We start from the raw sequence: 23,084 nt of genomic DNA on the forward strand, positions 1-23,084 counted from the left end.
ATCCAACCACTAGATTATGGAAATGAGGAATTGAGACTCTGGAAAGGGAGGGACTGGAAGGCAATCATCCCATCTAGAGTGGCTTCTGCCACACACACTACATACTTAGAAGACAAGATGGACTTTGGTTATTATCATAGTATAATTTCTGCTCCATGGTCACTTCCATTTACAAAGACATGCATCTTCCTAATGCTTACTGGATTTCTAAGACTGTAGTTATTTCTTTGAGAATTTTTTTAAAGGTCTTTGCACAGGAGACACAGAAAAAAACAAAACAAAACAAAAAGAACAAGAAGAAGTCTTATCCTCTGTCTGTAAGGTTGATGCTATCCATATCACTACTCACTCCCTGGATGAACACAGGGAGACACATGGCTTTGAATTCCCCCAATATGTGGATGTGTCTAAAATGTACATATCTAAATCTGCTCTACTCAACATCTGGCTTGGGAAGCAAAGTGACTGCTTGATTCCATTCAGCTGTCCAATGAAATAACCAAGTGTGACAAGTCCCAGACTGAAGTATTATTTCCCCAGCACACAAACTTGTTTTCTGCCCACATTCCCCATTTCAGTAAGGGCAACTCCATTTTTCTAATTGTTCTGGTCCAAAAATTAGAGTCATCCTTGACTCTTATCTAAACTTCCTGGCCCAATTTTCTCTCTAACCACCTTCATGGCTGTGATCACTCTGTCCCAGCCATCAGTACCTACTACAGACAATATTGCAAATGTCTCTACCTGGCTGCCCAGCTTCCTTTTGGCTCTCGCATGGTCCATTCTCCACGTAATGGCAAGATCAACTTTCAAAATTCAAAATCAGAACAAGACACTTCCTCCTTGCACTTGGGCAAGACTTTCTATCTTAATCAGAGAAGAATCTGAACTCTTTACCACAGATCACTATATCTTCCTCTTGTTCACTCTTCTTGTTCACTTTATCTAAGCTACATTAGCCTTTCAGGTGGTTGTAGAATACCTCACGTGTGTGCCTACCACAGCCTGTCCGTCCTCGGCCTGGAATGCTCCTCCCTCATATATGCATATAACTCACTGTTTCACTCATTCAGGCTTCTTGTAAAGATCTCCTACTCCAGAGCCTTCTCTGTCACCTTACCTAAAATAGTGCATTCCATCACTTTTTATCCATTCCCCTTCTTTTACCTGTCTTCTTAGAATTTTCCATTCCCTGAAGTATGTTTTACATTTATGTGTTAATTTTTTTTTCTCCAGGTTACATTAGACTATAAGCCCCCTGAAGACAGAGACCTTTTCTGTTTTGTTCACTGTTGCATACTTAGTACCTTCAATGGTTTTGGTATATAATCAGTGCTCAGTTATTATTTACTTATTGAATGATAAATGTTTCTTTTTCATGTGCTAATGTTGGAGCAAGGATTGAATTCTAACAAGAGTTAGGAAACAGAACAATCATGTTCTCTGGCATGAACTCTTACCTACTTGCAGTCTTTCTCTCTCTCAGTAACCACGGGGATCAGGCACCACATTTAAACTAAGGAAGAGAAGCATTGGTTGAGTGGCTGGGTGGTGAAGTCTCTCATCTAGTTGTACTATGTCTTCAGTTCTCATTTCCATTATTAGTAGTTTTTGTTAAGAGCAGTTAAAGTTGGAAAACCAAGAATGACCACCAGAAAAATCTGAAATAATTGATTTAGCTATGCCCATGGGCCAACTAGTGATATGTTAATTTGCAGGTAATATTTGTCCATATACAGAAAGATGTTTGATTTGGGACAGTGAGATGATAAGAAGTATATATGTTGGTCTCTCTCCCCAGTTCCTGGCACAGAGCTCCTGAAAGCCTGTAATTTCTTAAGAGATCAGAGTACTAAGAGCATCTTTTATTCTAATATTTGGTTTTTGACTCTGGTTCCTGACACAGAGCTCCTAAATCCCTTGGAATTTCCTAGATGATAGTAGTGTCTTTTGCTCTAATGAGCTCACTCTCAGTGGGCTCCTGGATGGGGACTGGCTCACCAGAAAGACCAAGCCTGACCACAAGGTTGGAATTTTGGGTCCCATGCCCCCCAGTCTCCAGAGGGGGGAGGGCTAGACATGAGTTAGTAATTGGTCATATGAGGAATCCTCCACATCTCCCAACAACAGGGGGTTTGGAGAGCTTCTGGGTTGTAAACACAGGAGGGTGATGCACCCAAATCTGCAGGGACAGACACTCCTACACTTGGGACCCTCACAGACATCACTCTATATATCTCTTCATCTAGTTGTTCATCTGTGTCCTTATCATATGCTTTAATAAACTGGAAAATGTAGGTAAGTGTTGCCCTGAGTTCTGAGAGCTGTTCTGGCAAATAATAAAATCCAAGAAGGGTGGAGGTCATGGAAATCTCTGATTTGTAGACATGTCAGACAGAACTTGTGGGGAACCTGGGGACCTATCATTTAGAGTGGAAAATTAAATGGGGGCAGTCTCATGGGACCAATCCTTTAACCTGTGGGATCAGACACTATCAGCTAGTGTCAGAATTGAGTTAAATTGGAGGAACCCCATCTGGTCACCAAATTGCTTATTGTGAGGACAACTCCCAACACCCAGTGTCAGAAGTGTGGTGAGTGTGGTAGCAGCATGTGAGTTAAAGAGAACCACACACGAGACAGGCCGTGGTTTTCCTACTCAAGCGTTCATAAATAACACATTAATGACAAACAATAACATGAGAGCTAGATTAAAAACAGAGAGTTTCAAACAGGCTTCGATTAAACTCAGGATAATTGTTAAAAAGGCATTTTCCTGTTTTTGAGCTCCCTGACCAATGTGTAATAAATGTTTTCCTCCTGTCTTTGCTTGCTGGTTTTGTGTTAAGCTTTTGCTGCTACGTGAAGAAAAATTTTGGTTGATCTGAAGGCTCTCCAGGGTCTCCTAACCTTTTACTAAAGTCTATTGTAGATACGGGAAATAAAGTCAGCAAAAATTCCTGAAAGGACAAAGGAGATGAAAAACAAATAATAGCAATTTATTTTAAAATGGGCTCCAAGCTCATGCCTATGCTTATCTCTACCTCGGAGAGCCTGCTTTACCATGTCACACACGTCCCTGCAGGGCTGCCTTTGTGTGTGAGGAGGGCCAAACTCATTCCTTCCAGCAAGGCAAACTGGCTAAAAAGAAACTTCACTGCTTGCTTTTTTTCTCCAAAAGTATAGTCATCTATATTCTAAATCCTTTGTCTTGTTGGCTTAGAAAAACTTACTGTACTCATGCTATCATCATTTTTTTAAAAAGGCCATTCTTGAAAAGAAGTTCAACAGATAATTTAAGTTTGTGATGTGAAACTCATTTCTGCTAATGGGAGACAAATCGTTATTTCTCTCCAGACTGTCTATTCATAGTAATAGAATAATTCAAGCGAATTAAAAATGTGAAGACATTTTTCATCAAGCCACAATGAACAATCAGCCAACACAAAGCATACTGTGCTAGGAAACAGATAACACAATGATGAAGCTTTTCTATAGAAAGAAAAGGGCTTCAATTAAAAAATATAAACTTACTTAATAGGCTACATGGTACAAAAAGAAAGAGTGGTTAAAATTTTTGTCCTTACCCACTGGGAGTTAAATCCTCCATGAAGTTGACCTAACTTAATTACCAAAACGATTATTTTCTTCATTTTCTAGGTGAAAAAATTTGGAGGTCCTGAGGTTTAGTAAACTGGGCAAGGGCATATAGCTACAGACTGGGGTTGGATTTGAATTTAGCTCTGCTTCTCAACATCCTGCTTTTCTGCTACACTGCACTGTCTCTCCTTCATGTTAATTTGACATCGATCTTCAAAGCTTGTGTTTTATTGATCTTTCCCAACCCAAGCATTTCAGGGCACTTTTCTCCCTAAGTTTTCCTGGAAGGGCGATGCTCAAAAATTCGAGACACAGAGTGATTCAGGCTCAAAATTTGGGGAACTCTCTGTACCCTTTGACCTGCTGATCTGTCCTTCTGTTCTTTTTAGGCCTACACCTCTTCCAATAAGCCAACACAGGGCCCGAATGACGACTGTAGTCCATGACTGGAATGCAAGTCTCCTTTCATGAAAAGGAACCTTGAACTTGCTTCAGGAGGAAACTCACTCCCCTTCAAGAGAACATGGCAAAAGGAAACCAGAATTAGGTATGTAACTTAACCTGGCCTTGAGGATGACTTTGCCTCTTTTTCTGTCTTCCGTGTTTCTGTGAATTTAGCATGCTGGGAACTCTTCACTGGGTATTGTGCTTTATCGTTTCTGCCCCTGTCTAAACTTGGGTATGAAGACTAGGGAAAAAAAAAAAAAAATATATATATATATATATATATATATATATATATATATATATATACATACACACAAAATCACCTTCTCACTTGCTAGTCATCATTTTTGAAATTCTATCTTGGCAAGATATAAGAAGAACCTGGCAATTTGGCCATCCACATAGCGAGTGTCTGACTACTGTGGACAAGCCAGCCCTCTGTAAAAGACACTAAAACACCTCACCTTCCAGGTCATGGCACATCATGGAAGATGTGGTGAGGAGGTTACTTTGGCAAGGGATATTTGGAGAACCTACTTCAAAAAGAAAAGGAAGAGCCACTCGTTTTTGAATAGTGAAACCATCCTGTGGACTACTGTAATGATAAATACTTTATGCATTTGTCAAAACCCACAGACCTGTGTCAAAACCCACAGACCTGTGCGACGCAAGGGGGAACCCTAATGTAAACTATGGACCTTGGTTAATAATTTTTTGGCATTGGTTCAATAGTTATATTGGACATGCCACACCAAAGCAAGATAATATTAGGAGAAACTGTGTGGGGTGGTGGGGGGGGGCAACAGAGAGGGGGTATACAGAAACACATTGTACCTCCTGCTCAATTTCTCTGTAAACCTAAACCTTGAAAATAAAGACTACTAATTAAAAACAGAAGGAAATGGGAGGGGCATGATCTAGTCATGATAGAAGCATGCATCAGTCCCAGTATTCCTAAAGTACCTTCTTGAGGATGGGGTTATAATTTTAGGGCTTCTATTTTGTAGGATAGATGTGAAGTCTGTAGCCAGTGAAATTGTTTTGAGTGATTAAGGAGAGAGAGAGATGGTTTGTATCTTGTGTAAACAAAACCTGAATACATATTAAAGAGCGTTGGATTGAAGGGGACACCAAAAGTTACCCCTAGACAGCCATATGTCTGGGTCTCTGTGGCTCCTATGTTCTGAGGCTGATGAGCAAATGAATTCCAGCCCATCACCCTGGCTCTGGGCTCTGTTTCCTCAAGGGCTGCCCTCGCCAGAGCCTGGAGGGATTCTATTCCTGGGAGCCACTGTTTGCTGCTAGGACGGCAGCTGAGAGCCAAGGACACACAGAGGTTTTGGGGGACAACCTCCTTCCCAGCCTCCCTGCTCCTTCTCCTTGGATGCACTGGGGACCCACCTTAGAAAGATTTCATTGTGCACCTATCTTTTGGCATGGTTTTCAAGGATTTGAAGGTTCTACAAAGGGTTAGAGAGGATTTTTTTCTCTCAACAAGGGACATAAAAGCTAACATTTGTGACATGTCTTCAACCGAGAAAATCTGTTTGATACTCATCCCTCAGTCACAGTGAAAATTTCACTCAAGCTTGGAGCAAATTAAAGAAATAGCTAGTTCTTGGTTTGTTCATTTTTAAAAAATATTTTATTTATTTATTTGACAGAAAGAGAGACAGCGAGAGAGGGAACACAAGCGGGAGGAGCAGCAGAGGGAGAGGGAGACGCAGGCTTTCTGCGGAGCAGGGAGCACAAAGTGGGATAGATCCCAGGATCCTGGGATCATGACCTTAGCCAAAGGCAGATGCTTAATGACTGAGCTATTCAGGCGCCCATGTTTATTCATTTTTAACGGATTTCCTGAGGCACTCAGTCACATATTTCAGTAGATTATATTAAAGAGCAGTCCTACAAAGTAGGCAGATGTTTGCTTAAAAAAAAAAATTATCTGCCTCCTAATCTGAAAAAAATAAGCAAAGATAACAATGTTAAATAACATTACATGCAAGGAGGGGGGACATGTATTTTACGATATTCTAGAAAATGGCCTGACTAGAAATTACACGATCGTTTCCATTTCAAGTTTAAAATTTTCCATTTTCCGTGTAACTTTTTGGGTTAATAATATTAACTTATATTTCCTGATAGACTTACTAATAGTAGGTGTTCTTCTACTTGGCTACTGAAAAAAAAGAGACTAAAAATGGGGGAAAAAAAAAGAGGGAAGAAAAAAAGTTAACTTTGGAAAAGTGTATTTAGTTAAGGAGGGGTTATAGAGTAGAAAAATGTTCTGATGGAAGTTATAAAGATCATATAGTTTAGCATTTTGATTTTAAACGTTTGGCCCCAAATCACAAAGGTAAAGGCAGTGCCGTATGGAGATGCGCCATTATGCTATTACCAGATCCACCACTCATGGGAAGCCCGTCCAGCTTCTCATCATGCCTTAGCCCAGCACTGCTCTGAAGTACCTCTTGTCAGTGTCCCCAGGGATTCCCATGCTGCCAGGGCCAGCTGTCATTTTGTTGTCATCTTGCCTATCTATGGACAGAACTCAGCATGGGTGATCACTCTCCCTTTTCCACTAATTGAAGTGGCTTCGGTGTGCCCCTTGCTCATCACTGGCCCTTCCCAATCTCCTTTGCCAGTTCATCCTCATTAGGTCTCGAGATGGGGGCTTGCCTTCAAAACTCATGTTACCTCTTCTCCACTTCTCTTGTCATCTCACCTGATAATCAACCACCTGCTCCACTCCTGCTCTCAGAAGAAAGATCTGTTCATGAGCTATGACCTTAGCGTGTCAGACGCCACGCTTTTAACGCTCTCTACTCCTAGAATTGGCTCTCCTGTCAGTCCATGGCAACTATCTTCCTCTTCAGTTGAACCCAAATCTTGGTCCTTTCACCAAAATAAAAAACCCCAGGGAGACCGTAAAAAGCAAATCCATCCTGTTGCATAAGGCTTTGCTCGCTGCTTGTTTTTTAGCGTTGGCCCAAATAGTTCAGCTCTCTCTCTTGTCTGTTCCCGGATTGAACAGTTCTCGCCTGTGGAACCAGAGCAGAGGCCAGGAATGTGGATGGAATTTGGATGGTTGCTAGGTTACTTGGTGCATTCTACCCCTGCTTACTGTTTACAGTGAAGACTCCTAGAAGTGTGAGGTTTTCAAAAGGAAAACAAACTCATTTGAGGCTTGCTTATGAAAAATCAAATATTAAGTGGAAAGCATGAATTAAAAAAAAAATCTCCAACATTCTTCCTCTTTACTTCTAGGAAATGTATTTTTTAAGTATATAAAATAGGATTGGAATTGGGGGGGGGGAAATGAATGCTCTCAGAATCTGAACATCAAAACACATGGTACTGGCTGTTGACTGAGCCTGAGTGAAAATATTGCACCAAACATAGACCCCGAGGTATGGTAGATTTCATTTAGGTAGAAAGGCACTTATAAGAAAGGGCTGCTATTTTAATTTTATGATTTACTGATACTGTCATTTACCATTCAAATAAATGAAAGAGAATGGTTATATTACATCCAGCCTGTTTAGAACAGTGTTTTTTTACTTTATAAAATAATGAACATAGAGTGCTTGGTTCTCAGAGTGTATTGTTGTAAGAGATTTCTATGGTCTCTCATGAATCACTGGACCCCTTTCATACAACTGTTCGTTCTTCATTTGATGCACCATTTTCAGGGAGTCTCTGGGTCAGGCTCCTCATCTCTAGACCTTGATGATAGCATTGTAGTGAGCTTCTGGTTCTATTGTTTCTATGTCAGGTAGCCTCTTAGTTATCCATCAATCAAATACATCTTTTCTTAATATACTACTGCATCATGACATAAAAAAAATAAAAAGGGGAAATAATTTTAACAAGTTAACCAAAAAAAAGGTCTATAAAATATAATTTAGAGAAATAGTAACTCCTTAAACAATACATCTGAAGGATACTTCATAAGATCCAATTATTACAGCTTGCTATATTGCTTATGGCCATTGATAAAGTTAGTAGATATAACCAAAATGATAAAATATCTAAAATACATTAGAATAAAATAATGTGCTTTTACATAAATTAAATCACATATAAAAAGGGAATATTTTCACATATATATCACATATTTAAAAGAAGAGAAATGTCATCTAAATACTCCATCTTAAATGGAGTATTTAAAATCTTAAAATAACTCTAAGGATCAACAGCTGATGTACAAACTTATACAAATGATCTATAAAATCTCTTCAAGTGGTATATACTTACTATTTCTAGGGAAAAGGTTTTTTGAAATGGATAACTATTTTATCTACATGGAGACACCCCCAAATTAAAAGCGATTGGAAGTAAAAAGATGTTGCCATATTGGGTGTTTGTTTCATCCTCTATTAGTGTCTTTCTTAGTAATATTTAATCGCTGGGGAAAAGAATATCATTTTGAGAGATCATCTTTGTGATTATTTCAAACAAAATGTATGTATGGGGGGGTCTGAAAGTGGTATTTTGTGTTGTAAAGAGCAAAGGAATACAGTTTTTTAAGAACTATAGCCAGTTGGGAACCTGGGTGGCTCAGCGGACTCTTGGTTTTGGCTCAGGTCCTGATCTCCCAGCGGTGGGATCAAACTCCACCTCTGAGTGTGGAGTCTGCTTCCGATTCTTGTTTCCTTTCCCTCTGCTTCTCCCCCACTCTCTCATGTGCTCTCTCTGTCTCTCAAATAAATAAATAAAATCTTAGAACCAAAAACCAAAAGCAACTGTAGCCAGTTCTACCACCAGGATGGTTGAGCAGTAGTAGGGGGAGAAGAGGCAAGATTTGGATCTGTTTGATAGAAGGATCAAGATGGTTCTATAAGGGAGTCAAGGATGGGTTGAAGGCTTTTGATCTGAGGGACAGAATGAAATAAAATTGTTAGATATTGGGATAAAGAAGAATGGAGAGTGGAACAAGTTGACCAGGCTGGGGAGTTTAAGAGTTTGCTCTGGGGCATCTGAAGTAGAAATACCGCTGGGATGTCATAGCAGAGAGTGCAAGTAGGAGGATGGGCTCTAGTCTAGGTAGAAACGCAGAAAGGAGCAAAAGTGAGGGGCACTTGCAGCCCACATGCACATGGGGCACATCTTCCTTTCCCCCATCCCTCGAGTGCCATGGGGTGTGCAATGGTTAGTGACACATTTGGTGGAGGTGGGGTCTTGCCGGGAGACAAATAGGCCAGGTTTGGTGACATCCTGCCATTTTAGATTTAGATTTAGATTTACATCACCATCCAGGAACAACAGATATTAATGCATCTTGGAAACTTGAGAAGCTTTGATTTCTCCCAGTTTTTTTGTGGTCAGTATAACCATACCCAGCTTGACAGCGTTCCAGAAAACCTCCCAGCAACAGGGCACCCAGGGGCTACAAAACAAAGAACAGACACATTTGACTCTATATATATAAGAGCTTTTTATATAGCAGAAATATCAGATGCACAAACTATATATCTATAAGTACTACAAATAGAAAAACTTTGATATAACAAGACTGCTAAAGCTATTTGCAAAGCAGTTGACAAAAGGGATTAATAGCAGTACTGTACAAACAGTGTTTACAACCTGGTAAGAAAAAGATGATGAAAATGGTCAAAGGTTAAGAATAAATAATTCACAGGAGAATAAATCCTAATGGTCAACAAACCCATGACGACGACAGTGTTGATTTATATCAGGGTGGTGGTAATTCAGGCCAGTTCTATCTTGGTTCCACATACTTGTACATGAGGTACACCTTCTGAATAATGAGCATGTAATATTTAAATAGTCAGAGGGAAAAAAGAGCTCTTTTCCTCTTGAAGAAGGAAAAATATTCTGAGGAGATAGAAATATGAAAGGGTGCATGGGGTGACGTGGAAAATCGCAACAAAGAACAGGCGCAGACCTCACAGCATGCTAGTCAGGTGGATGTCCTGGTAGTTCTGGAGACTTGTCAGCAGTCGGCAAAGCTCAGGCTCACATCTTCTATTGCTCCTAGAATTTTCTACTCCTGTAATAATTTATCCCCTCATCACACATGCTGTTTGCTTGCCTCTACATGTTTCCAAGTATTTCCCCAACATAGTTCAAAGGAACCTTGGAAATCTTCATTTATTATCTTCTCTTGATCTAGCCTTCAAATCTGCTCCTAAAATTATTCCAGTGGTTCCTGGCATGTGTTTTTCACAGAAGGTGAGGGCAGGGAGAGGCGGGGTGTGTGGTGGCATTGGTCTCTCAGCCAGGATTTCTGAATATATGCATGACACTGAATGTGTGGTCCAAGGAGGGCGGGGAATGGTAGAGAGGGGAAATCTGTGGGTTTTTTTTTCTCTAGGCTAAAATGATAGCTTTCCAAGTTTGCTGGTATTTATCAAGAACAATAAGTTGAGTTTAATTCCGTTTAACGCAATAGGAATTAAGTATCTATCATGTCAATTAGGGTATAAACAGGGCCTTATAAGAGGTAGGGAATATAGTCCTAATACTCATAAACCTTGAACCTGTTTGGGAGATAAGATTTGTACACATGCGACAATTCAAGACAAGGTGTAACTGTCCCTACAATTTTTCATACCAAGAACTGTGGGTGATCATTTTATGACCGAATTTTGTAAATCAAGCTCCCCAAGGCAGATTTATTTCCCTCATTTCCTGCATTAGGATAATGTCACTACCAGGGTCATAGTATTTCCTAATTAAAAAAAAAAAAAGATTTTCTTAAAATTTCAGTCTGAGACTCTATCCTTTGGCCTTTTCCCCTTTATCTCTTCTCTCTAGTTCTTAATTGTGTGTTTGTCACAATATATTTTTCTCTGACAAATATCATATGTGCAACAAGGACATGTTTTATAAAACTTATTGGACATTTGAGTTTAGAGCAAATGTGGAAAGTAAACAATTCTAGAGTATAATGAGATGTCTTCATGTTTCATAAATATTGTCAACCTCATTTCCTTGATATTTCTTTTCTTACTAATTTTGATTTGAAAGATACCATTAATTATCCTTGAGATAGAAACTTTCCTGTTGGCTTACCCTCAACTCAACTTCAGATATACCTGTGTCACATGCTAAAAGCCTCCATAGACTTCCTTCAGGCCCCAGTGGCTCCTTTGATCCTTTCCCAAGCTGTCACATAGGTTTATAAAACAATTTCTCTGGGTCTTAGTTTCCTCATTTACCAGTTGCCAGCATTAGATGACCTCAGATTTACAGTTCCATTCTTCGATAATTCTTTCTGCAACTCCCCTCTCTCAGCATGAAGAAAAGTCTTGTAGGGAAGAAAATAGTCTTTACTCTCCAATTACAGAAACTTTCCAGCCACATTTTTTCCTTAATTAAGAAAAAAAAGTATCTGTGCTTGAAAGTGCAAAATCGCTGAAATTATTGTGAGCTCCTCTTGCAGAGATTTCTTGCTTGACTTTACATCTGGTCTTTACAAAGGAAGTTCATTTCACTTCTAAGTGTCCTCAAGCTAGGAGTCCGTGACTTGATTTACATGCAATTCAGAGATTCTCCCGCTTTTTAGCAAATGTCCCTTAGAAAGCAACCTAGTAACTGAATTCTTTAAAAATCCACACCAAAAAAGGCAGTGTGGTTCCTGATGGAATATGCTTGAAATAAAAATTCAAAGAAAAGACTTGTGTGTATCATACGAGATTAGAAATGGCACATAAATGGTCCGTAAGCTTTGGGTAGGTAAGCATTAGTGGGTGGAGTATTTTGGAAAGGTTTGGAGACAAGGTTTTTCTTAGCCACACTGATTGATTTCAGTGGATAATTGATCACTTTCTCTCTTTAGTTTGTTAGTGCTGACACAGACCTGTATCACATGAATAGTTCAGTGAGTTTAAAAATCTTTTTAAAATGGCAGTAGTATCTAAATAATTTTAGCATTCTTAATAGAAGAATTAGAACACAGTCATTATAAAATGATAGATTTCTTTTTTCCACCTTTGGAAGACTTTATTTAAATGCACCAGCACCACCAGACTCCACTGCCAAGAGAGAAAGGATATTCTAAATAGAAGGCAGAATTAAATTACCCTGGGAGAATCCAGTTACTGGAATCCCGTGTTCCTGGGGACTTGAGAAGATGGGTAGAAGAGCTAAATCATGTTGAGAATTGACCTTGATCACAAACTGGAAAGTTGCGGTAAGAGTATTTTCAATGAAAACACCAGGAAGTAGTCAATAACTTTTTGATGGGTAAGCGCAACTCTTAAAATTACTTTGCTCAGAATGGCTAAAGCCCAAACTATAAAGCAGAATCACTTGTTTCTAAGCAACTGAATGAATAAGCAGCTAATAACATCCTAAAGTCGTACTACGACAAGTATATAGTCATTTAATATTTACCAGGTTAGTGTGTTATATGAAAATCTTTTGGCAGTTGTGTGTGTATGTATTTTAAGATTGCAGATTTAACCAGTGAAGCGTCTCCTCACTCCTCACTCCTCCTAGAGAGTCAGTATTATTTATATGAGAGGTCTTATATAAAAGACCTGTATATGTTTTCCTTTTCAAAAGTGAAACTATATTTGGACCTAATTCATATTGGGGTAACTGCTTTGTGGCATAGAAGTTCAACCTGTCATAAGAAACATTTGTACAATAATTTGCTTCTTGACCAAAGATCTTACCCACTTATCCAGATTCTTCTTACTTGGTTCATCTAAGCTGAATCTTTTCTCCACCTCCTCAATCGAGAATATGCTCACTTTCCCCTACCCTTTCCTTGCTTTATGTCACTGTGGGATAAAGTTTTGAAGGCGTACTTTGCCCTTTTGATAATATTTAGATTATTATGTATCTGTATTTACATCTGTTAAGGGAATTAAATTGAAAAAGAGAGGTAAGGGAAATATCCCTCAATTTTAAAGAAGGGAAGATCTTAAAGTTGTGAAGAATGATGCAAAAGTCAGTGGGTTAGTAGATTTTTATTCCCTGAAAGAATTGATACTGTATTTGTGGGACTAGCTAACTTTATACAGACAGATAGATAGGGACAGTGTGGAAATCACAGGATTCTGAGTAAGACTAAGTATACAGGAACTAAAAAATGACCAATCCATGTAAATTGCTACTGACATGCCTTTAAAGTCTGTCTCCATGGGGATGTTCTGGGAACTCTGAAACCCTCAGGAAAGTTCCCCTCCATAGGCTTGAATCTCTCCAATACTCTTCAGAAGATTTCTTTCTTTCTTAGTGGAAACGAATACCATCAGCAAATTGTGACTCTTGCCTATCATTTACACCGAGGAGCATCATTCCTAGAATATGGCTATATATGTATTGCAACCAGTGAAACCTGTAATAGTTACAAAATTCCTGCAGAAAATCCTTCTATGCAGGGTTGTTTGTATTGCTGTAGTTGAAGGGTGTTGCCCATTGAAACAATGTAATTATGATTGACTATTCCCCATAACCAATCTTTTTGTCCCAGGAAAGTCATAAAAGAGGCTTCTGTTTTGGTAATCATCTGGTTGTTCTCCCACCTTTTGGCTAAGGAATTTGGAGAACCCCCAGTGGGTTTGCTTTCCAAGACAAGCAAGCCATGCCAGCTCAAAAGTTCTACAATTCAGGCTTTTGGAAAGAAAACAACTTTGGTCATGGTCTATGAGGTAGTCTGAGCGATATTTGTGTATTGCATAGCATTGCTTTGGGTAAAGAATAAAGGGGTGTGGGGGGGCACTTTAACTCTCAGAGTCTTGTAGCTGAAATTTCCATCTCAAAACCATCCCTAGCTTAGATAAGGTAGTCTCCCTTGATTTTGGCAAGGAACTAAAATGGCAGTCTTCCGGGGAAATAATGGAGTTAAAATAATTCCCTCCTTTCTTATAACATAAGCTTAATAGTTGCATGCTGATGAAAAATACATGTGCACATTCTTTGACAGAGAACCCAGTCATCTCGTTGGACAACTACAGTGATACCATGAAGCCCAAAAGGGGAAATTTTTCTAGGACTATCCCGAGATCTTAATTTCTTCAATGAATTCTGCCATCGACAATCAATGTCATGCTTTAAATTAAATGCTATTTTGCATCACTCTTTTACTGTTTAAAATGTGTTGGGGTGCATCTCCAGATTTTTTTCAAGACCATGCGATTATAAAATATTGTAACAATTTTCTTAATTGAAACATATAATGAACGTATATTACCCACTCAAAATAGTCACCTTGAAAAGTTTACATTCTTATTTTAGTTATGCACCTACGAAAGTTTAAGATGACAGAAAAGATATGATAGAGGCAGGCAGGACTTTAGAGTGGTTATCATATGATAAGGCGTGTTCCTTAGAAATTTTATTTTATTTTATATGAAGATATGCAGGTTTCTGGTCCTTGTTCAATCATAAAAATGAAAGATGGTCTCTATGGAAAATTTGGAAAATACAAAGATTAGGAAAGGAACTATAAAATCAAGTGTGGATGTACTGCCCAGAAATAATTGCCCTGGCTCTTCCTGCCTGCAGTGTGACTTCATGGAATGAGTCCATGGAATGAGTTTCAGTCCACCCACACCACCCCTTACTGCCGGCCAGCCTCAGCTAGCCCATTCCCAGCCCTGCTTCTCCTATCTCTGTGCTAACTGCAGTCGTGTGTGGTCAAGGTGTGGGAGGATTACCTACCTGTGTGGTCAATTTAAATAAATAATCAGAAGTAACACATTCAAGAGTATTCATTTAACATTGACTGAGTGCTTCCTGTTTCTGAGACACAGTGCTAGCCCTGGAGGTGCAATAGGTCAGGACCATCCTCAAGGTGGTCATGGTCTAACAGGGAATTTGGGCATTTACTCCTATAAACCAGTTACAGTGAAGTAGGTGTGGTTCAGTAGGTGAGTATGCAAAAAGTAGGTGTGATTTAAGAGGTGGGTATGCAAAATACTCATGGAGTCATAAGTCAGAGCATTTTGAAGGTGGAGTGACATTTGGGCTGGATCTTGAGATACCGAAGCAATAAAATTTCCCATGGCCTACCCCCAATTCAAATCTCAACTTTCACATAGGGATAAAGATAATGAGATCCTTCCCCAAAGTCAGAGCCAGAATTATTCATATATCTATAAAGAGACAAACACAACCTTGTAATAATGCTAGCAATAAAAATTTATAGACATTTAATTTTAAAAATTAAGTAATAAAGCAAAAGCTCTGGGTCTCATCAAAGACTTCGGTGTAGTGACATTTCTCCAGTAGTAAAATAGCCTGAGATTTCTATAACATTCTGCCAAGCAGTTCCCCGAATCAATTTACCTAGCATACAAATGAAAATGAATTTATAAGAGCTGTGAACACCTTCAACACAGGCCCAACTTTATAGATAAAACCACAAGGCTTCTGAATTCTGTAATGAGTTATGTGGCTGGCCAACAGTCAGAGAACAAAATGTAGTGCCCCTGTCACTGGCTGTCTGGGCCTGAATGGAATGGATGTTTCCATCACACATCTGACTCTCTTGATATACATAGACCTGGACTCAATTATGGAACTGACATATCCAGTTTGTCTGAAGTTCTTTGAGAACATAAAGAATAATAAAACTGGGTTACGTCTCACCTTTACCCATTGGAATGCTCTTGCATTCTTGGTTACCCTTCTAGAAGCTAGCGGTTAGACTTGGAAGAATGCTGGGAAGATGGTTTAGTATTACTGATCACGTCCAGATTGAAGCAATAAACCTTTCCTCTGAATTCTTATGACTCTTACTTTCTGGATTATTCATTTAATTAATTCAATCTTGTGTATGTTTCAATTTTTTTTTTTTTAGTTCTTTTACCTCTTATTTAGGTTCTATTAAGGTTCTTTATATTTATTTATTCCTCATTGCATCTGACAAAATTATGGTTACCTTGATGCCCAAGATCTCAGTTTAACACTTTCTAAAACACTCATTTCTTGGACCCTGACAGTTTAAAATATCTTTGATGTTATTTTAATTTTTATTTTCCTACCTGGAGAGTTCTGTCTCACAGACTTCAAAACCATGTTACTAAAAATCTAAACTCCAAATATATTAGAACTGCTGGTCTGTGTAGGGGTTTAAAGTGAGGGAACCTCAAGAATTATGATAGCAGTAAGCATGTTGGGTTTTGTGACTGAAAATTAAGTTGAAAGGCAGAAGGGCTCATATGTCCTCCCCAGTGTGATGCATATCCAGGACAGTTCTGCCCAGGGACTAGGGTTTGACTCTGTGTAGAAGAGTTCTTTTCAGGATAGTTGGGGCTGAGCAGAACATACAACCCCTCTAAGTATCTTCGTTTGCCATTCTGTGGTAGCATGATCCCGGGATGGAGCTGTGCCTGGTAAGGCTGCACGGGAGGCAGTGAGAGCAGGCAGTGCATATCTGAGGATGTTTTGAGAGCAGGAATTTTTCAGGTTAGTGGGGGGTTGCAAAACACAGGTTTGATGTCCAGTTTCAGCTTCCACAAGTGAAGAGCTTACTAAGAAGCTCTCACTCCCATCCTTGCAATAAGAAAGAAGCTGAGCAATCGGAAAAATCAATCACTTTCCTTGGTCCCATTAGAGAACTGAGGCTTTTGGTGGAGGCTTTAGGATTTTATATGCGTAAAATTGCATAATCTGCATATAATGACAATTTTATTTCTTCCTTTTTGATTTGGATGAATTTTCTTTCATTTTCTTATCTAATTGCTCTAGCTAGGACTTCCAGTACTACATGGAGTAAGAGTAGTTAGATGGGTACCCTTGTCTTATTCTGGAACTTAGAGGAAAAGTTTCCAATCTTTCACCATTGAATATGATATTAGTTGTGTGTTTCTTTTATGTGGCCCTTATTATATTGACATATTTTTCTTCTATACCTGATTTGCTGAAGGGTTTTCTCATAAAAGAATGTTGCCTTTTGTCAAATGTTTTTTCTGTATCTATTAAGAGTTTTTCTGTATCTATTACATGATTTTTATAATTATATAAGGAACCATCCTTGCTTCCTGAATCCAACTTGATTGTGGTGTATAATCCTTTTAATATGTTTTGGATTCAATGGATATGTTGTTGAGGATTTTTACATCTACTTTTATCAGGGGTATTCATTTTCCATTCTTACGGTGTCTTTATCTGGCTTTAGTATCTGGATAGTGCCTCATAAAATGAGATTAGAAGTGTTTCCTCCTCTTTGATTTTTTTTGGAAAAGTTTGAGAAATATTAGTATTAATTCCTCTTTAAATGTTTGTTAGGATTCACCAGTGAAGTCATCTGCCTGGACTTTTCCATGTTTGGGAGGTTTTTGATTAATGATTCAATCTCCTTACTCATTATTGGTCTGTTCAGAGTTTCTATTTCTTATCGATTCTGTCTTGGTAGATTCCATGTTTTAGGAATTTATCCATTTCTTTTATGTTATCCAATTTGTTGGCATATAACTGTTTAGAGTTTAAAGTCTTATGTCCTACATATTTCTGTAGTAAAAGTTGTAATGTCTCCTTACTCATTTCTCATTTAGCTAGAGTCTTGTCTCTTTTGTACTCTAGCTAAAGTTTTGTCAATTTGGTTTATCTTTTTTGAAAAAAGCAAGTTTTAGTTTTGTTGACCTTTTCTATTGTTTTTCTGGTCTCTAGTTCATTTACTTCCACTATTTATTTTCTTCCTCTGCTAACATCAAACTTAGCCTGTTACTTTTTTAGTTCCTTGAGGTGTTCGTTCAGGTTGTTTATTTTAGATTGTTTTGCTTTCTTAATCCACATTTATTGCTATAACCATTCCTCTTAGAACTATTTTTGCAGCAACCCACAGATTTCAGTATTTTGTGTTTCTATTTTCATTTGCTTTAAGACATTTCTTTATTTCCCTTTCGGTATCTTTTCCGCCCCCTTCTTCTTCCCACCCCTGTTTTGGTATCTTTGACCCATTAGTTGTTCAGGATTGTGTTGTTTAGTTATCACAACTATAATGTTCCTATAATGTTAAAGCCAGTGTCTTTCTGGCTTTCCTCTTGTCAAGTTCTAGTTTCATACCATTGTGTTTGGAAAAGATATTTGGTATGATTTCGATCTTTTTAAATTTGCTAAGACATTTTGTGTGTGTGTGTCCTATCCCATGATCTATCCTGAAGAAAATTCCATGTGCACTTGGGGGAAATGTATATTCTGCTGCTGTTGGATAAATATCAGGTCCATTTGGTCTAATCTGTGGTTGAAGTTCAAGTTTCTTTGTTGGTTTTCTGTCTGTGTGATCTCTCCATTGTTGAAAGAGGCATATTGATGTTCCCTTATTACTGTATTATTGTCTACTTCTGCCTTAGGATCTATTAGTATTTGTTTGATATTTAGGTGCTCTGACGTTGGCTGCATACATTTTTATGACTGTTATATTTTCTTTATGAATTGACCCCCTTATCATTACATAATGACCTTCTTTGTGTCTTGTGCCATTTTTGGCTTAAAGTCTATTTTTTTCTGATAAAAGTATAGCTACCCTACTTTCTTCTGGGTTCCACTGGCATGGAATATCTTTTTCTTTCCCTTCACTTTGAGCCTATGCATGTCCTTAAAACTGAAACGAGTCTCTTGTAGGCAGCATAGTTGCATCTTTTTGTTTTTGTTTATTTTAATCCATCTAGTTACTTTGTCTTTTGATTGGTGGAGCTAATCTATTTACATTAAAAGTAATTATTAGTATGTAAGGACTTACTAATGCCATCTTATTTTTGCTTGTATTTCTGGTTGCTTATATTTCAATTATTTCTTTTCCCCTTTATATCTGCCTACCTTTATAAATGGGTGATTTTCTATGGCGGTATGCTCTGTTTCCTCCATCTTTATCTTTTCTGAATCTGCTCTAGACTTTGCTTTGTGGTAACTGTGAAGCTTACATAAGCCATCTTATAGATATAATTGTATTTTAAACTGATAACAATTTCTTTTTTTTTAATTTTTTTTTTATTTATTTGTCAGAGAGAGAGAGGGAGAGAGAGTGAGCATAGGCAGACAGAATGGCAGGCAGAGACAGAGGGAGAAGCAGGCTCCCTGCCGAGCAAGGAGACTGATGTTGGACTCGATCCTAGGACGCTGGGATCATGACCTGAGCCAAAGGCAGCTGCTTAACCAACTGAGCCACCCAGGCGTCCCTGATAACAATTTCAATTACATACAGAAACTCTACCCTTTTACTCCTCCCACCATATTTTATGTTTTTGAGATCACAATTTATTTCTTTTTATATTGTGTATACATTAACAAAGTATAGTTGTCATAGTTATTTTTAGTAGTATGTATAGTTAAGTAATTAACATATTATCCTATGACAGAATTAGAGTTTTCTAAATCCGACTGTATATTTGCCTTCACCAATGTGTTGTATACTTTCTTATGTGTTCATGTCACTGAGGGGTGTCCTTTTATTTCAACTTGAAAAACTCCTTTCAACATTTCTTGTAGGGTGAGTCTAGTGATTTTAAACTCTTAGCTTTTTTTTTTCCCCCCCTAGGAAAGTTTTCATTTCTCCTTCCTATCTGAAGAATAGCTTTACTGAATAGAGATTTGCTTGCTGACCATTTTTTTCTTTCAACCCTTCACATGGGCCATTCCATGCTCTTCTGGCTTGTAGGGTTTCTGCTGATAGCCAAATGGAATTCCTTCCAAAGTAACAATCTTTTTTCTTCTGGCTCCTTTTAGGATTCTTTCTTTGTCTTTGATTTTTCACACATTCACTATAATGTGTCTTAGAGGAGGTCCTTTTTATTGAGATAGTAGGGTGATCTATTAGCTCTGTAAACTTAGATGTCCAAGTTCCCTGGTTATGGGACATTCTCACCTGTTATTTACATGAACTTTCTGCCTTCTTTTTTCTCTCTTTTTCTGGAATCCTGATGATTCTAATAATTTTATGTTTGAAGGAATCTCATAGCTCATGGAAGTCTTCTTTGCTCTTTTCATTCTTTCTTCTTTATTCCTAATTTATTTCAAAGTTCTTGTCCTCCAGATCACTATCTGTCTTCCATTTAATCTCCTCTGCTGTTGATGCTCTCTGTTACATTTTTCATTTAATTCCTTGAATTATTCAGCTCCAGAATTTCATTTTTTTAATTATTTCAATCTCTTTTAAAGATTCTCATTTTGTTCATAAAGTATTTCTTGATTTCACTGAATTGTCTTTCTGAGTTTTCTTGTAGCTCATTGAATTTCCTCAGAACAGCTCTGTTGAATTCTTGATCAGCTACATCATAAAATTCTATTTCTTTGGACTCATTTATTGGAGAACTTTTGTTATCTTTTGGTATTGACAGGTTTTCTTGATTCTTCCTGTTCCTTGTAGTGCTGTGTTGCTGTTTTCCCATTTGAAGCAGCAGACACCTCCTCAAATTTGTACCACTTGCCCTCAGCTGGGGTATACTGTTCACCATTTCTGTCATATCTGGGTTTTTTTCTGACCTAGTATGGATACACCTGCTCACTAGTCATGTTTCCTTGTGTGGCAGAATTCTTAAGGTTAAATGTCTCTCCTGGTCCTTACAACTCAGTAGGTTGGCTGCTGGAAACCTCTTTTGTTTTCCAGAAGGTGGCACCATCTTTCAAGTTTGTGTTACTTCTTTGCCTACTGCTTCTCACCTGGTTTTCTGATAGCACTTAGTTTACTGTACAGGCTATCACCACTGCACTCGGTGTGCACAAAGAGCTGTCTGCAGAGTAGGGGGAAGAGCGGATTTATTATTCAGGGCTTTGGGGGTGCCTGCAGATCTGGTATGGAGATCCTTGGGTGAGGTTCTCCCACAAGCTTCTGGGCAGGCTTCCCACTGGGATCTTGACTGTAGTCAGCACCAACTGCATCTCTTTTATTCCCTTTATATTCTTATCTGTTTCTTTACCAATATTCCCTGTCCCCCCAACTCAAAGCAGTTCCACCTCAGTATTCTGGTTGCTGCTGGAGAGCAATGGCTTTCTTCCACTGCTTCCTGCACAGATGGGGTAGCCAGACACTCTCTTACCACTCTTTTTTCCTGTAGGAGACCTTGCCTCCAGATAGTTCAGGTGCATTCTGTGTCATCTTCAGTGGGAAGGTTGGGAGGTGGCGGTGGGCACCTCACAAAATTCTTTTTACCCTTTCTACTGCATCAAATGATTATGATTATGATTATGGTTATTTCTTTCAATGGCATGCTGAAATCTCTCCTCAGGAAGGCTGGACTTCTTGGCTATCTGCCCAAGTCAGCACTCTTCAGGTTTCTCTTGACTGTGGCAGAGGGAATAAGCCTGGCAGGGCAGGCTCACTGGCTCAGTTGGTTTTGCAGCCTTGACCAGGGCCTGACCATCTGTTACAGGATGTAACGGTGGGTGAGCCTCCTCCCGGGTCCCCTAGCTCTGGTGCTGAATTCTGCAACTCCCACAGAGGCACTCTTGTCTGAGGATGAATATCTAATTAGTTGCTACAAAAGGGAGAAAAAAAGGAAGATGTCTTATACAGCTATGATGCTGAAATCACTTTTCTGGAGTACTTTAATGCTTTAGAAACAATTCACTCTCCAATTAAATTAAAGGAGGTTTTTTTGTTTGTTTGTTTTTTAGGATTTTACTTATCTATTTGAGACACACAGAGAGAAAGCATGAACAGGGGAGGGCAAAGGGAAAAGCAGGGGGAGAAACAGAGGGAGAAGCAGTCTCCTTGCTGGGCAGCGATCTCCATGCCGGGCTCAATCCCAGGGCCCTGAGGTCAGGACCTGAGCTGAGGTCAGACACGCAATTGACTGAGGCACTCAGACATCTCAAAAGAGGTATTTAAATACATGCCTTTAAGTAGACTTTCAGAACTTTGAAAAGTTTCTCTCACTAATTTTTGGGGAGTCACCGGCTTTTTGAAAATATTAAAGCCAGCTAAAATGCATAAATATACAGGCATATTAAACTTTTAAATGTGATTTCAAGGACTCACGCTCCTGAATTCCATCCACAGATCCTCCAGGGATTCATGAAGTCCACATCAGGAAAGTTTGTACCATATTTTGTGCTTTTTAAAGTAAAATGGCTACATTTATTCTTCTAATGGACCTGAAACAAGGGAGAACATGTAGATGATCTTTACCCTCAGAAGGTTTCATCAGTAAAACACTTTTGTGTGTGTCCACTTTGGGGACACACTTGGGGACACAAGTCTTTAAAATTTATACTTTGATATTCTGTCAAATTTGTATATTAATTACATTAATTCTAATTAATTCTAATTTGTATAATATATTAGAAAAGCCTAAATTTTATCTTACTTTTAGATAAAAACAAAACAAGAGAAGTGCTAATACTTTTTTTCCACCCAGCTCAGTAGATTGTCTTGTGGACCCCCTGAAGTACATGGATTCCATTTTGGCAACTAAAGTATTAGTTCAAAACGAGAGCCAAGTATATGTAGATACATTAATTAAACAGAGCTGTAGTGATGAATGGATAAAGAAGCTGTGGTATAATGGAATACTATGCAGCCATTAAAAGAAATGAAATCTTGCCATATGCAATGATATGGATGGAACTAGAGGGTATTATACTGAGCGAGATAAGTCAATCGGAGAAAGACAATTATCATATGATCTCCCTGATATGAGGAATTTGAGAGGCTGAGTGGGGGTTTGGGGATAGGGAAGGAAAAAAATGAAATAAGATGGGATCAGGAGGGAAACAAACCACCAGAGACTCTTAATCTCATGAAACAAACTGAGGGTTGATGTGGGGAAGGGGGTAAGGAGAGGGTGGTGGGGTTATAAACATTAGGGAGGGTATGTGCTATGGTGAGTGCTGTGAAGTATGTAAGCCTGACAGTTCACAGACCTGTACCCCTGGGGCAAATAATACATTGTATGTTTATAAAAATAATAATAAAAAAAGAAGAAAAAAACAGAGCTATAGTGATGTGAAGATAACCTACAAGATATCCACAGGGAGGAATCATGTTTCATTTAATTTCCAAAGAAAGAAGGTAATTACTACAGATTGATTTCACTTACCTACTTACATTATTTAGCAAGCACGATACCACTTACTATGCACCAACCACTATGTTAAGCACTTTACAAATACGGGCTCCT

This window comes from Mustela nigripes, chromosome 6, assembly GCF_022355385.1.
Source record: "Mustela nigripes isolate SB6536 chromosome 6, MUSNIG.SB6536, whole genome shotgun sequence".
NCBI lineage: Eukaryota > Metazoa > Chordata > Mammalia > Carnivora > Mustelidae > Mustela > Mustela nigripes.